The following is a 15,927-nucleotide window of genomic DNA, read 5'->3' as shown; positions in this document are numbered from 1 at the left end:
ATTCTGAAAGGGGATACATCTGTAGCGCTAAAATAGCAGCGGCTACCTCTGCGCGCTGGGGTGTCCCTTGAGGGAGAGTGTACCGAGCTTCCCACTGTTGGGTGACAGGATTAAGGTGGGTTACTGCGCCTCGTCTTTCCCCTCCATCTCCCAGAGATGTCCTGGTGAAATTTTCAAGTTATTACAAGAAAGAGCAGCTTATGAGGGAGTTAAGAGCATTGGGAGAGCTGAAGTTCCAGGGAGCAACAGTGCAGGTCTTTAATGATCTGTGCCAACAAACTTTGGATTGGAGACGCAGTGTCAAGTCTATAACAGGGGAATTGAAGAAGAGGGAAATCCCCTATGCATGGGGATATCCGATTTTTCTGCGTTTCTCATATAAGGGGGAAAATCATAAGGTTTTCTCCCTTCAGCAAGGCATGGAGCTTCTGGAGAGCTTAGGTTTGGGTCCGCAAGGAGAAGCCGGTGGTAACGCAAAGAGTGATGACGAAGAAGAAAGAGGTGCAGTAGGGGGAGTGGTGTAAAGTGGATATTATAGGGATGATAAGAAGTATAATCATATTAGATCCTACTGGCTTTGGGTTCCTGGCTGCTTTCCCCCCCCCCAAGGGTTAAAATAATGGCCGGAGTGTTAGACTCCCGGATATATATTGGGGGGAAAAGAGATGGGAGGGGAAGGGGAAGTGGGGTGGGAGGGAAGGGTTTGTGTGGGTTGTTGTATTTTTATGTATGTAAGTTAAGTTCTCAACACGTTCGGGATCGAGAAGAAGTTCAAAGAATTAGATATGGATAAGAAGATAAGAATCTCAACACTCAATGTTAAAGGTCTGGGGGCGGTCGTAAAAAGGAGAAGGATTGAACAATTGCTAAATAGGGATGGTTCTGATATAATTTTTTTGCAAGAAACTCATCAATTTAAGGAAAAAAATAATGTTATTCGTTTGAAATGGCCAGTGTTTTACGAAGTGTCTTTGGGGACATCAAAAAAAATGGAGTGGCCATCTTGATTTCAAAAAGAAGTGGGTTTGTGATGGAAAATATTAAAAAAGATGAGAATGGGAGATATCTTATGATAAAGGGTCAATTGGAAGGGAAAATGTATACTTTGATCAATATGTATGCTCCAAATAATAAACAAAAAGAATTTTATGAGGAGGTATTAAGAGAGATTGAAGAATTTAAGGAGGGGTATGCTATTTTGGCTGGAGATTTTAATATGGTTATGAATAATAGACTAGATAGGTCAAATCCCTCTGAGATAGAAAAAAGAAACAATATCACTATGTTAAACAAATTAATTAAAGAAAAGGATTTTGTTGATTCTTGGCGAGTTCTTAGAGGGGCTGACCCAGGATTTACATTTTATTCTCCAGTCCATCACACATACTCCAGGATTGATCATATTTTTGTATCCAGAGATTTTTTAACTAAGATATGTAAAATGGAATTGGGGACAATTAAGGTAACGGATCATGCACTAGTAAGTTTAGTTTTCGCAGTTGATAAGGATTACAAACAAGCATTAAGGTGGAGACTGAATACTAAGATATTTAAGTACGATAAAGTAATTGAGAAAATGCAGAAGGAACTGTCAGAAACATGGGAAATAAATGAGAAGGGGGGAACAAGAACGGCAGTGGTTTGGGATACCATGAAGGCTGTGTTTAGGGGGAATTGTATTAGGGAAATGTGTAATCTAAAAAGACAACAGGAGGTAAGGCAGGTTACTTTAGAGAATGAGATAAGGAAGCTGGAAAATGAATTTTGGCAAACTAAAAATAAATATAAATTAATAGAAGTACAGGCAAAAAAAAAGGAACTAGAAAATATTAATTTAGAAGAGGTTCAGAGGAACTTAATTTATATGAAAAGGGAATACTTTCAAAATAGTAACAGGAACTCGAAGATGCTTGCCAAACTCACACAAAAGGAAAAAGCTAAAAATGGGATAGGGGCAGTAAAAAATAGGCAGGGTAATTATTGTCATATGATGAAGGATAAAATAAAAAATTTTCAGCAATTTTTTGAAGATTTATACAAGGAAAGAGATACTCAAACGAAGAGGAAGGAAGAGTATGTGGGTAAATTTGTGAAAAAAGGATTAGAAAAAGAGCATAAGAAAATTATGGATAGTAACATACTGCAATGTGAAATAGAGGAGGTCATAGATCAGCTTAAAGTAGGGAAATCACCGGGGGTAGATGGCTTGGGACCAGAGTTTTATAAAAGATTTAAAACATTAATAGTGCCAAAGTTGTTGAAATTATATAACGCAATAATGGAAGGGGAGAAGATTCCAGAGTCATGGGAGCATTCCATAATAATTTTAATCCCGAAACCGGATAAGGATTTGACTCTCCCTGATTCATATAGACCAATTTCGTTAATAAATCAAGATGCTAAAATTTTTTCAACTATTTTGGCCAAAAGATTAAATAAATTTATAGCAAATTATGTAGGGGAAGACCAATGTGGTTTTATAGCAGGCAGACAGATGCATACATTAATAGGGAGAGTTTTAAATGCAATACAGGGGATAAAAAAGTCAAAGAATAAGGCGGGTATTTTAGCGCTAGATATTTTTAAGGCTTTTGACTGTGTGAGTTGGCAAACGTTAAAGTTGGTTTTAATCAAAATGGGATTTGGTAACAAATTCAGAGCAATAATAGAGCAGTTATACTCTAAAAACACAGCTGTAGTGGTAGTAAATGATGGAATAACGGATAAGATACGACTAGCCAGAGGGACAAGACAAGGATGCCCACTCTCGCCAGTCCTGTTTGTATTGGTGATGGAATTGTTGGCAAATGCAATAAGAGAAGATGGGGAGATAGAGGGGATAGGTAGTAGAAAGAAAATTAAGTTGAATATGTTTGCAGATGATACATTGATGACTATTAGAGATCCGATAAGCAAAATGGAAAGAATTAGACAGCAGTTAAAAGAATTTGAAGAAGTTACGGGGTTAAGAATAAATTGGGCAAAATCCGAGTTGATGTTATTTAATTACACTAAAAAGGAAGAGAAGGAATGGGAAGGGAAGGCTTCAGTTTTGAATAGTAAAGAAAAAATTAAATATTTGGGTATTAAGATTACTAAAAATTTAGAAGATTTGGAAAGTGAAAATTTAAATGGATTGAAAAAAGAGGTAATAGAAAAGCTAAAGAAGTATAAGAAACTGAATCTTTCTTGGTTTGGAAGAATAGCTTTAATAAAGATGAAAATTTTGCCTAAGATCAATTTTATTTTCAGGATGTTACCAATAAGAATTTCAGATTTAGAGTTAAAAAGTTGGCAGAATCTTATAAATAATTACTGCAATGCGGAGAAGAAAGCAAGAATTAACAAATGTAAATGGTATATAAATCAAAAGAAGGGTGGATTGGGTCTCCCGAACCTTGAGTACTATTATATAGCAAACAGGTTAAGACACATTGCTGAAGCAATTTTAGGGGTAGGGGACTTAGAATGGATGGAAGAAAATACATTAGATAATATTGAGCTAAATTTGCAGAATGTATTTTTTAAGGAAAAAGGGAAGGGTAATTGGCTTAACGAAATAGATAATTACTTTTTGAAGTTCCATTGGGAACTTTGGAATAAATATAAAAAGGAATTGCTTTCAATTAATTCCCCTTTAACACCAGTGATAATGCTAAAGAAATTTCCTGAAAATTTAAAGAATAGATTAGGTAAAGTTTTAAAGGAGAAAAATAAAATGAGATTAAGTGAATGGTTAAAGGGGATGAATACAAGAGAGAGGTTGGAAGATGTTTTAAAAGATTTGAAATTATCATGGTTAAACTATGGGCAATTGGAACAATGGACTAAAAATTGGGTAAAAGAAAATAGAGAGTGTGGAGAGAAGACGAAATTTGAGGAATTAATTGAAAAAAAAGGAATTGATAAGGGACAAAATATAGGGGTAAAAGGGTTAATGAGTCAACTATATAATGTATTAACTGAGAAAGGAGTGAGGGATAGTAGTGGGAAAGTGGTTTGGGAGACTGATTTGAAGATACAGATAGGACAGCAGAGATGGGAGGGATTATGGAGACAGAGAGTGTTGAGAAATATGTCAGTAAGAATAAAGGAGAATTACTACAAACTGGTATGGAGGTGGTATTTAACTCCGGTCAGATTAAATAAGATTAATAATCAGCTTTCAGCAGATTGTTGGAGGGGATGTGGTGAAAAAGGAACGTATTTACATATGTGGTGGGACTGTAAACATGTGCAAAAGTTGTGGAAGATGGTTTTTTATGAGATTGAGCAGATAGTGGGATTTAAAGTAGAAGTCACACCAAGGATTGCACTACTTTCACCGCAAGAAGAACTTAAATGTAATAAAGAAACGAAAGAGTTAATAACGAATCTGTTGACGGCTGTGAGGCTGATTGTAGCCAGGAACTGGAAGATGCAAGGAGACTATTGTATTGAAGAATGGTATAAAGAAGTGTGGGACATTGCTATAAATGATAAATTGACATGTAATATTAAAATGAAAAAAGGTATAGCAAAAACAAATGATTTTGAGGGTATATGGAAAAATATGGAAAAACGCTGGCTCCCCACCAGGTGAGGTTTGGGCGCATTGAGGGCAGGCAGCCACAATTCTTTTAGCCTGATCTAAGGGTATTTGACACTCACGGGCGAGGCCGTGTGCATTCTGATGAAAGAAAGCGTGGCTGCTAAAAGGATCTGTAAAAAGAGAGGCACAAGTAACTTTGGTGGCAGCATCTGCGCGAGCGTTCCCTTCGGCAAGAGGTCCGGGAAGGCTTGAGTGACTTCGAATATGGGCTACAAAAAAAGGATGTTTACGGTCTTGCAAAACCTGTTGCAATGTTAAAAAGAGAGCCATGAGATTTGCATCAACCTTTGGAGTAATATAAGCTCCAGGCAGATTAGCAATAACAAAGCACACATATTGGGAGTCCAGAATAAGATTCAATTCTGAAAGGGGATACATCTGTAGCGCTAAAATAGCAGCGGCTACCTCTGCGCGCTGGGGTGTCCCTTGAGGGAGAGTGTACCGAGCTTCCCACTGTTGGGTGACAGGATTAAGGTGGGTTACTGCGCCTCGTCTTTCCCCCCCATCTGCATACAAGGTGGGGGCATGGGGGAGTGGAATGTGAGAGTGGAGGTCTCATAGCGGGAAGTAATGAGTTAATACACAGGAAAAGCAAGGGTCAGGGGGGAGGTGAAAAGCGAAGGTCCCCACAAACCCACCGAAAGCTACTTGCAAAGCGACAGACGTTTGGAGGAGGCATTCAATCTGCAATTTTGTAAGAGGAAAGCAAATCTCTGCCAGGTCTAAACCAAGCCTTTGAAGGGCACGCTTTCTGCCTCAGCTATTAAATCTTCATAAGCTTGTGCTGGCATGTAAATATTGTGTGTGGGGGGGTATGGAGTAAATGTAGCCACTCAACACAATAGGTTTTTCCTTCATGGCTTAAGCCCAGGACTCTGTAGGGAGCCGCTTGGTAGGAAGAATAAAAAGTGTTAAAGCCTTATTTACAGTAGGCAGCCTGTCTACAAAACAGGAGGTTAGGATACTGTTAATGGCACGCAAAGCGTTTTGCCCAGGCTGTATGAAGTCTGCGGGGTGAGATTTAAGAGTGAGCATTTGAAAGAGCAGTGATCAGAGATCTGTAGTGAGTAAGGGCACACCCAATTAAGGGTGCCTGGAAGCTGTTGTGATTCCATTAAGGAAATTTTTGGAGGAAGGGTTAGTTGTTTTTGAACTAATTCATGTAGAGCAATGAGTTCATCTTTAGAGAGTGGCCATGGCTCTATCCATACTGGCATTGTCGTAAGCCAGGTAAGAGGGATTGTAAAGACAAACTTTTCTTGATCAGCTATTGCCAGAGGAATAGTAAAAAAGCATTCTTTCAAATCAATCACCACAACTTGGAAATCTTGAGGAATTAAATTCGGGTTGGGCGTGCCACAGTTATAACAAGCTCCTTTTGGTTTAGCTCCTTTTACAAGAGCTGCAGCTAAAATGCTTACATGGTGAGAGGCTGTGCCAATATTCTTGCAGGTTTTAATCATATCTGCTGGCTCAGGGTTCATGCCTGGCCCTGTAATGGCATGGATACATCTGGAAAAGGGAGCTGGGCTGGGGCAAACCTGCGTTAACGTGTGAAGGCATGCTGCGGAGGGTAGACAAAGCACGCGCGACGAGAGAGGAGGGGAGGCAGCCTGCGAGTTTAAACACGAAAAAGCTGGCCTTTGCGGCTTCAGGGCGCATGCGGGACTTAAGGCGCGCTTGTCGGAACGCGGCCAGCTCGTCGCACGGGGAGGAAGCGCACTTCCCTGGCCCGTTTTCCCAAGCAGCCGTCTTCCCCGTGCAATGGCGCCGGGCTTTGGTCTGCATTTCTGCATTTCTGAGCCTAGGCCAGCGGCTCGGGCAACCTGCTGCGCTCTCACCCCACCCCACCCGCTCTCTAGCACTGACCTGGTACCTTTGTCGCCCATGGCTTGTGGCAGCTCTGCGGCAGCGCTGCGCTACCCAGCCGCCTTGCTGATAAATCCGGGCTCTGTGGGCAGCGGGCGGCGGCACGGAGGAGGAGGAGGAGGCAGAGCTGACAGGATGGCGAGGGGGCTTTTGCGCCTGTCGCCTGGGGAGGAAGGAAGGGAGGAAGGAGGTGCAGCTGGACGCATGAAGGGAGCTCGCTTTGCCTGCTTGCCTGCCTGGGGGAGGCGGATGCGAGTGGCTGCCTGTCCGCTTCCACGGTCTGGGCTGCTGCTGCTGGCAAAACAATCTGTGCTTGAGGTGTGTCAAAGACAGGGTTTGACAAGGGTTTATAATCTACAATACAGGCATTCTGTGGATTTACTTGGCCTGTATCGTGGACAGGACATAAGGAAAACATTTCTGACACTTCTGCCATGTCTCCTTGCCCGCAAGTTAATTGGGCTTCTAAAACTTGCCGAGGCGAAACAATTTGCGGCGGCTGCTGATCAGGAACTGGTGCTGACGTAAAAGTGGGGGCTAGGGAAGATTTTGGCTTACATATCTCTATTGCATTATGGTGTGGTGGCGGATTAATGCTCAAACCGCTAGCAGCTAACACGTACTGAGGCGGGCTTTCCTCAGGAGTGGGTGCCGATACAAAAGCAGGAGCCACAGGGGGCGCTGGCTTACAAATTTCGACTGCCTTGTACTGGGGTGGTGGATTAACGCTTAACCCGCCAGTAGGCAAAGTGGCTGAATTTAGATGGTGGAATTTTTTGAGAGCTACGCAACACTGAAACCAAGAAAGCAGAATCTCAACAGGGGCGCGGGGTTCTTGATGAAAAATAGTCCTATCTTTTCCCAATCGGACAACCGGAGCGACCAGCACTCCGGGTACCATGGACAGACCTTCCCTATCTCCCCAACCAGCTTCTGAAACAAGGACTCTGTTCCGTGCCCTCCTGTCTTCTGGACAATGCGGGTTAATTCCGCGGCATGTTTCTGCTGGGGGTGGGATAGATTACAGCCCATACTTTACCGCAAGAAGGGGTCTCAAAGAGACGAGGGGTCTTTGAAGAGACGAGGGTGCAAAAAGTTGGCAAAATATTATTAATAAATATTGTAACGGAGAAAAGAGAGCAAGAGTGAATAAAAATAATTGGTATCTAAGCCAAAAAAAGGGTGGATTGGGTCTCCCAAATATAAAATTATACTACGTAGCAAATAGATTAAGACATATTGTAGAAGCAATTATAGGAGTAGGAGATTTATATTGGATGGAAGAAAAAATTCTAAGTAACGTAGAGATGAACTTGGATAATGTTTTTTTTAAAGATGGAGGGAGAAAGTGGGTTGGAAGTATAGATAATCCACTCCTGAGGACTCAATGGGAAATTTGGAGTAAATTTAAAGGGAAGCTGCTTCCGAGCAACTCTCCCTTAGCACCGATAATAATGTTAAAGAATTTCCCAGAGGATCTGAAGGGTAGATTATGTAAAATATTAAAAGAGAAAAGTAAAATGAAATTAAAGGATTGGTTAAGAGATATAAAAACAAGAGAGGATATGGAAAAATTGTTAAAGGAGAAAAAATTATCTTGGTTAGAATATGGGCAATTAGAACAATGGAATAAAAAGTGGATTAAAGATAATAGAGTTTGTAGAAAGATGACGAAGTTTGAAGAGTTAATAGTAAATAAGGAAAAAGGGAAAGGAGGTAGTATAGTTTTAAAAGGGTTAATGAGTGAAATATATAAATTATTGTTAGAGAAGGAGTTTAGAGAGAACCCAGAGAAAATGGTATGGGAGTCAGATTTGAAGGTACAAATAGGGCGACAGAGCTGGGAGGGACTATGGAAACAAAGAGTGTTGAGAAGTTTATCAGTGAGAATAAAGGAGAACTATTTTAAAATTTTATGGAGGTGGTACCTAACCCCGATTAGATTGAATAAGATAAATGATCAGCATTCAGCAAATTGTTGGAGAGGTTGTGGGGGAAAAGGAACGTATTTACATATGTGGTGGCAATGAAAATATGTACAAAGATTATGGAAGATGGTGTTTTCAGAAATTGAAGAAATAGTGGGAATGAAAATAGAACAAACACCAAAGATTGCATTGCTGTCACTATTTGAAGATATAAAGTGTGGAAAAGGAACTATAGAGCTGATATCGAGTTTGCTGGTTGCAGCACGATTGATGGTAGCTAGGAACTGGAAGATTCAAGGGGAATATTCTATTGAAGAATTGTACAAAGAAGTATGGGATATAGCCATTAATGATAAATTGACATGTAATATTAAGTGGAGAAAAGGCGTAACTAAAATAAATGAATTTGAAGGAATCTGGAAACAGTTCCTAATATTTGTGTTTACTAAGGGAAGTGGGAAACCGCCAGCAGAAGAAACGATCAGATTTTGGACTCAGGAATGATCCCGAGGTGGGGGGTGCACTTTTATGTTAAGAATGATTATGTTTTAAAAAAAAAATTAAAAAAAAAGAAGAGACGAGGGTGCACCAGCTGCTAGGTCCCTGTTCGGGCGCCACTCTGAAGGAATCTCACACACCGAGGTGAGAGCCAGGAGGTGATGATGAGAATCATGGTTTATTATGACATACAGAGAGTTTATATACCCTTTTCCTCTTCCCCCTCCTCTTCTGATGAGTTAACTTTCATTGTCCTGTTTGCATGCTGAATCAACTTTCCTTATCACCTTTGTGTGCCAAGCTAGCTTTCTCATCATGTTTGTTCCCGGGTTAAGCTGGAAGTCAAACAGGACGCACTGCCCTAAGACAATAGACAATACTGAGATAAAGAGGCTGCGACGACCAAGCCCTTAATCCCAAAGACAGTTTGCTGTCATGAGGAATTTCCAGGCCTGCCGTGTCATCCTTCAGAGTACAGCAAGGCAAAGCACTCACCCATGGCAGCTTGCTCACGCAAACTGGAATGTGTAGTATGCTCTGTGTTTCTGGTTCAAGAGAGAGAGAGAGAGCTTCCCTTAAACTTGAGGGTTTTTGTATGATCTTATCTAAAGATTTACTTGCTGTGGGAACAAAAGAGGGTGATTTGGGATGATGGCTGTACTTGATGCAGCCTGGAGTTCAGCAACAGGGCTGCATTAGCATGTGTATGACCAGGTATGACTCTTGCCATCCAGCATTCATATTCTGCTTAGTTTGACCCCTGTCTTTCTCTCTGGAGAATACATTTGAAGAAGTCTATCAGGAAATAGTTACTTGACCTAGGCCTTTTGTGAATGCTCTCAGTCTGTAGGTGGGGTTTTGGGTTGCTTCAAAATGGAGTCAGTACTGCTCACAGAAGTTACCTTGTAACACCGCCGCCACCCTGCAACAGCAAAACTGTGAGGTTTAGAGGCAAAGCGGCAGCAACTCAGTGCCATGAAGGCATCCCTTCTGTTTCAGTACTGGAACCCGTGATGACCAGAAACATATTTGTTTGTTTTAAACTTTAAAAGTCTCAGGCTTTTTTGAGAGTTGCTATATTCTATGATACACAGAACAGTCATGGGTATTTCTAAACCTTGGCCTAACCTACACCAAGCAGGATATTCCACTATGAAAGCAGTATATGAGAGGCAGGAGCCACACTACTGCTTTATAGCGGTATTGAAGTGCACTGACAACTATTGCGGCCCATTGACATATACCGCTTTCATACTGCTATATCCTGCTTGGTGTAGATTTAGGCCCTTGTTTTCTTATACAGCGAAAGGATCTCATCTCCATCCCCTGGTAAAACTACTTTTATTCTCCCAGCAAGCTAACCTTTAGAGTTTGGTAAGTTTGGAACAAAGCAGTGATATCTGGAAGGAGGGAAATGGTTGTCTTTTCCCTGGAGTACAAAAGAGAATGCCACCAACAGATGTCCATTTCACAGCAATTGTAAGAAAACATGTTATTTATTTATTTATTTATTTATTTTAAGTGGGAGGGCTAGGGCTAGGGCGACCATATGGAAAGGAGGACAGGGCTCCTGTATCTTTAACAGTTGCATTGAAAAGGAAATTTCAGCAGGTGTCATTTGTATATATGGAGAACCTGGTGAAATTTCCTCTTCATCACAACAGTTAAAGCTGCACGTGCCCTGCCCTCTTTTAAATCTGGTTACTCTAGCTAGGGCACCTTGGTGGGCACTAAGAAATGTGTCCAGAGGGACAATGGCGCCCACAGAAACCACATGGCCTACCCTTGGAGTACACCTTGCAAAATGAATGACAATTTAGCACTTACTGAGAACTCCTAGAAAAACAATATGAGACAAATTGATGTAGAGCATCACACGGGCATTGCTACGGCAATAAAAAATGACGGCAGGCAAAACTATCAGCAGGGGGGATTCTACACGTCGTACTGAGGGCGCTTCCATGCGCCCCCAGTGCGCCCCCAAAGCGATCGTGTAGCTTGCCTGGGAAGAGACGAGGAAGAGGCGTCCTTGCCGCCGCCACCCACCTACCTCCTCGCCGGCCGGGTCAGAGAGCTCGGCGGAAGAAGGCAGCACCCCGCCTTCTTCTGCCGAGCTCTTCGAACAGGCAAGCTACACGATCACTTTGGGGGCGCACCGGGGGCGCATGGAAGTGCCCTCAGTACGACGTGTAGAATCCCCCCAGTTGGGATTGTTACTTAATTCTATCTGGAGTCTGCCCAGTCCATGCTAGGGAAATGCAGTTCCTAAAGCCTCCAGCTATATAGCCATGTAGCCTAAAGATTAAGTGAAGTTGGGGGGTGGGTGAAAAGGGAAATTGTAGCTAACTATCTCAAGCAAAGATCTGAGGATCAAGCTCTTGGGGCATCAGATGGAGATCAGAAGACCTCTCCCAGGATCCCAAGTATAGGATCCTGGAAAGAAATCAAAACACACTCTAAAACAAAGTTGAGGAAAACGTTCAAAAATAAAGTGGTCAAGCCAAAGCCTCACTGGGAATAATGAAATGAAAGAAGAAAACATTGAAAATAAGGCTAGCTTGTTTCTGTTCTAAGCAATTCAGTTGCTGGGCATGCAGCCCAGTGGCCTATTTTATTTATTTATTTATTTGTAAGATTTATTTACTGCTGAATATAACAGAATCGCTCAGCAGCTCACAACACTAAAATACAATCTTAAAACACCCTATTAAAACATAGCATAAAAACACAGCATTAAAACACTTCCAAACAACAATTTAAAAAGAGCAGCAAAATGGAACAGTAAAATGCAGTGGTGTAGTTCATTTACTTGCTGCTCAGGGAAAGCCTGGGTGAACAAGTGTGTGTTCAGGAGGCATTTGAATGATGCCACATTCTCTGCCTCCTGAACTGCATGAGGGTTTTCCAGAGGGTGAGTGCCGCTACAGAGAAGGCCCTCCGTCTGGGTGCTTCATGGCGACATTACATCCATTCGGAATGACTAGCAAGTCTGCAGAGGACACTAAATTATTCAAATAGATTAAGAGGAGCTGCAAAAGGATATTTCCTAAGGTGGGTGAATGGGCAATTAATTGGCAAATGTGGTTCAATGCAAGTATGTGTAATGAGATGCATTTTGGAGCAAAAAAACCCTTAACTTCACCTATACGTTGATGGGGTCTGAACTGGCAGTGAATGACCAGGGAAGAGATTTTGTGATGGACAGCTCAATCAAAACTTCACCCAGTGTGCAGCAGGTGTGGAAACAGGCAAATTCTATGCTAGGGATTATTAAGAAAGGAATAATAATTTTTTAAAAACCTAAAAAACAAAACAAAAAAACTGCCTTTATACAAAAAAATGCCTTTATACAAATCTATGGTGCGACTATGCTTGGAATACTGTGTACAGTTCTGGTCACTGCACCTCGTAAAGGATATGGTAGAGTTGGGAAAGGTGGAGAAAAAAAGCAAGCACAATGATGAAGAGGCTGGAGAAACTCCCCAGTGAGGCAAGTTTACAACACCAGTGCTTTTTAGCTTAGCAAAAAGGTGAGTAAAATTATTCAAAGTGTGGAGAATATGGATAGGGAGCTATTTTTCTCCCTTGCTCATAACACTAGAACCCGGGGTCATTAGGTTGACCCTATTTTTGGAAACCAAAAAGGAGGACAACATGGCCACCCCAAGGGGGTGTGCCTACCAACGTGTCCAGCCCCCACCAACATGCCCAGCCTTCAAGTGGGAAATGGGGACAGAGAGATCCGTCCCTGCCTTGGCACCTTGCAGGCAGGGAGGAATGGAGAAAGAAAGAGGGGAATGGGGACAGAGAGATCTCTTCCTGCCTTGTAGGGCAGGGAGGAATGGAGAGAGAGAGAGAGAGAGAGAGAGAAAGAAAGGGGAAACGGGGACAGAGAGATCTCTTCCTGCCTTGTAGGGCAGGGAGAAATGGAGAGAGAGAGAGAGAGAGAGAGAGAGAGAGAGAGAGAGAGAGAGAGAGAGAGAGAAAGAAAGAAAGAAAGGGGAAACGGGGACAGAGAGATCTCTTCCTGCCTTGTAGGGCAGGGAGGAATGGAGAGAGAGAGAGAGAGAGAGAAAGAAAGGGGAAACGGGGACAGAGAGATCTCTTCCTGCCTTGTAGGGCAGGGAGGAATGGAGAGAGAGAGAGAGAGAGAGAGAGAGAGAGAGAGAAAGAAAGGGGAAACGGGGACAGAGAGATCTCTTCCTGCCTTGTAGGGCAGGGAGGAATGGAGAGAGAGAGAGAGAGAGAAAGAAAGGGGAAACGGGGACAGAGAGATCTCTTCCTGCCTTGTAGGGCAGGGAGGAATGGAGAGAGAGAGAGAGAGAGAGAGAGAGAGAGAAAGAAAGGGGAAACGGGGACAGAGAGATCTCTTCCTGCCTTGTAGGGCAGGGAGGAATGGAGAGAGAGAGAGAGAGAGAGAGAGAGAGAGAGAGAAAGAAAGAAAGAAAGAAAGAAAGAAAGAAAGAAAGAAAGAAAGAAAGAAAGAAAGAAAGAAAGAAAGAAAGGGGGAACGGGGACAGAGAGATCTCTTCCTGCCTTGTAGGGCAGGGAGGAATGGAGAGAGAGAGAGAGAGAAAGAAAGGGGAAACGGGGACAGAGAGATCTCTTCCTGCCTTGTAAGGCAGGGAGGAATGGAGAGAGAGAGAGAGAGAGAGAGAGAGAGAGAGAGAGAGAGAGAGAAAGAAAGAAAGGGGAAACGGGGACAGAGAGATCTCTTCCTGCCTTGTAGGGCAGGGAGGAATGGAGAGAGAGAGAGAGAGAGAGAGAGAGAGAGAGAGAGAGAGAGAGAGAAGGGGAAACAGGGACAGAGAGATCTCTTCCTGCCTTGTAGGGCAGGGAGGAATGAAGAGAGAGAGAGAGAGAGAAAGAAAGGGGAAACGGGGACAGAGAGATCTCTTCCTGCCTTGTAAGGCAGGGAGGAATGGAGAGAGAGAGAGAGAGAGAGAAAGGGGAAACGGGGACAGAGAGATCTCTTCCTGCCTTGTAGGGCAGGGAGGAATGGAGAGAGAGAGAGAGAGAGAAAGAAAGGGGAAACGGGGACAGAGAGATCTCTTCCTGCCTTGTAGGGCAGGGAGGAATGGAGAGAGAGAGAGAGAGAAAGAAAGGGGAAACGGGGACAGAGAGATCTCTTCCTGCCTTGTAGGGCAGGGAGGAATGGAGAGAGAGAGAGGGAGAGAGAGAGAGAAAGGGGAAACGGGGACAGAGAGATCTCTTCCTGCCTTGTAGGGCAGGGAGGAATGGAGAGAGAGAGAGAGAGAGAGAGAGAGAGAAAGAAAGGGGAAACAGGGACAGAGAGATCTCTTCCTGCCTTGTAGGGCAGGGAGGAATGGAGAGAGAGAGAGAGAGAGAAAGAAAGGGGAAACGGGGACAGAGAGATCTCTTCCTGCCTTGTAAGGCAGGGAGGAATGGAGAGAGAGAGAGAGAGAGAGAAAGGGGAAACGGGGACAGAGAGATCTCTTCCTGCCTTGTAGGGCAGGGAGGAATGGAGAGAGAGAGAGAGAGAGAAAGAAAGGGGAAACGGGGACAGAGAGATCTCTTCCTGCCTTGTAGGGCAGGGAGGAATGGAGAGAGAGAGAGAGAGAGAGAAAGGGGAAACGGGGACAGAGAGATCTCTTCCTGCCTTGTAGGGCAGGGAGGAATGGAGAGAGAGAGAGAGAAAGAAAGAAAGGGGAAACGGGGACAGAGAGATCTCTTCCTGCCTTGGCACCTTGCAGGGCAGGGAGGAACAGTAAAAGGGAAAGAGAGAGAAAGAAGGGGCTGGCAGAAAGAGGGGGGGAGACGTAACCAAGAGGGGGACAGCACAGGAGGGGAAGATCATGTGTTTCCTCCACCCCACCCGAATAACCAATGCAGCAGCTGCCAACTTACCTTCATCCCACTGGTGGTGGTGCTGCTCTGTCGCTGCTGCTGTTCAGCTGCTTCTCCTCCGCAGCCACGCTGCCCACTGCTGTGCCCACCTGCTGCTGGCTCCAAGGCCAGGCCGGATCAGCTCCATGGCCAGCCCAGCCCAGGGCTACAAAGGCAGGCCAGGAAGGGCTGGGCTGGGGCCGAATTGGCCGACCGTGGGCAGGCCGTCTGCAGCGACCACCCACCTAGCTGCCCACTCTTTTGACGATTGCCATGGGAGGGGCTGGAGGCTGCATTTCTGGAAGTCTGGGAATGTACCCCCCAACCCCTTCCAGGACCTATGGAGGTCTTCCCCTCTGTTTTCTCCAGGGCCGGCGCCATTGCGCTGGCCCAGGAGAAGCCTAGAGTGGCCCTGGGAGGACTGGAGGCTGTGTTCCCAAAAGTCCGGGAACACGTCCCCAACCTTTTCCAGGGCCGATGGAGGCCTTCCCCTCGGCCGGTGCAATTCCGCCAGCTAAGCAGAAGGCCAGATCGACGCTGGGGACGGGGGCTGGAGGACGCGTTCCCGGAAGTCCGGGAATGCATCCTCTGGCCCTTTTCCCCCAGTAAATTGGGGGCCAGTACCCTAGAGATCTCCATTTTTCCAGAGCTCCATGATTGGAGGGAGAAACCAGGACAGGTAAAAGGAAATACTTCACACAGTGCATAGTTAAAGTACAGATTTTGCTGCCACAAGTTGTAGTGATGGCTATAAATTTGGTCCTTTTTAACCTCAGAACCTAAACCAAATGGGTTCAGAACACCCCAGTGGGTAACCAGTGCTAATCCAAACAGACAAACATTTAATCCCAGCTGACAAGCATCACCACAGACATGATTGTAAATAAGGATCTATTTATTGTAAAAGTTGCAAAATTAAACAAGTGGCATGGTAGTTATATAAGTATGCAATCTCTCTCTCTCTCTCTGGTTACAAGAAATGAATGAAATGCAAATACAAGATCAATTAAAAGAATTACGGTTGCCAAAGCAGGTTTTACAAACTTCGCTAATAACAGCTTGCGCTTCTACCGTTGTTATGTCTCCGCCTTATTTGCTTCTGTCGACTACGTTTGCTCAGTATTATGACTTTCCATGCCCAACTTCAAGTGAGGGCATTCTCTTATCAGCAGGTGCATACCACGAGATATGGTG

The sequence above is a fragment of the Elgaria multicarinata genome, chromosome 3 (genome assembly GCF_023053635.1).
Source record: "Elgaria multicarinata webbii isolate HBS135686 ecotype San Diego chromosome 3, rElgMul1.1.pri, whole genome shotgun sequence".
In the NCBI taxonomy this organism is placed as follows: Eukaryota; Metazoa; Chordata; class Lepidosauria; order Squamata; family Anguidae; genus Elgaria; species Elgaria multicarinata.
Note: the sequence above shows the minus strand (reverse complement) of the source record.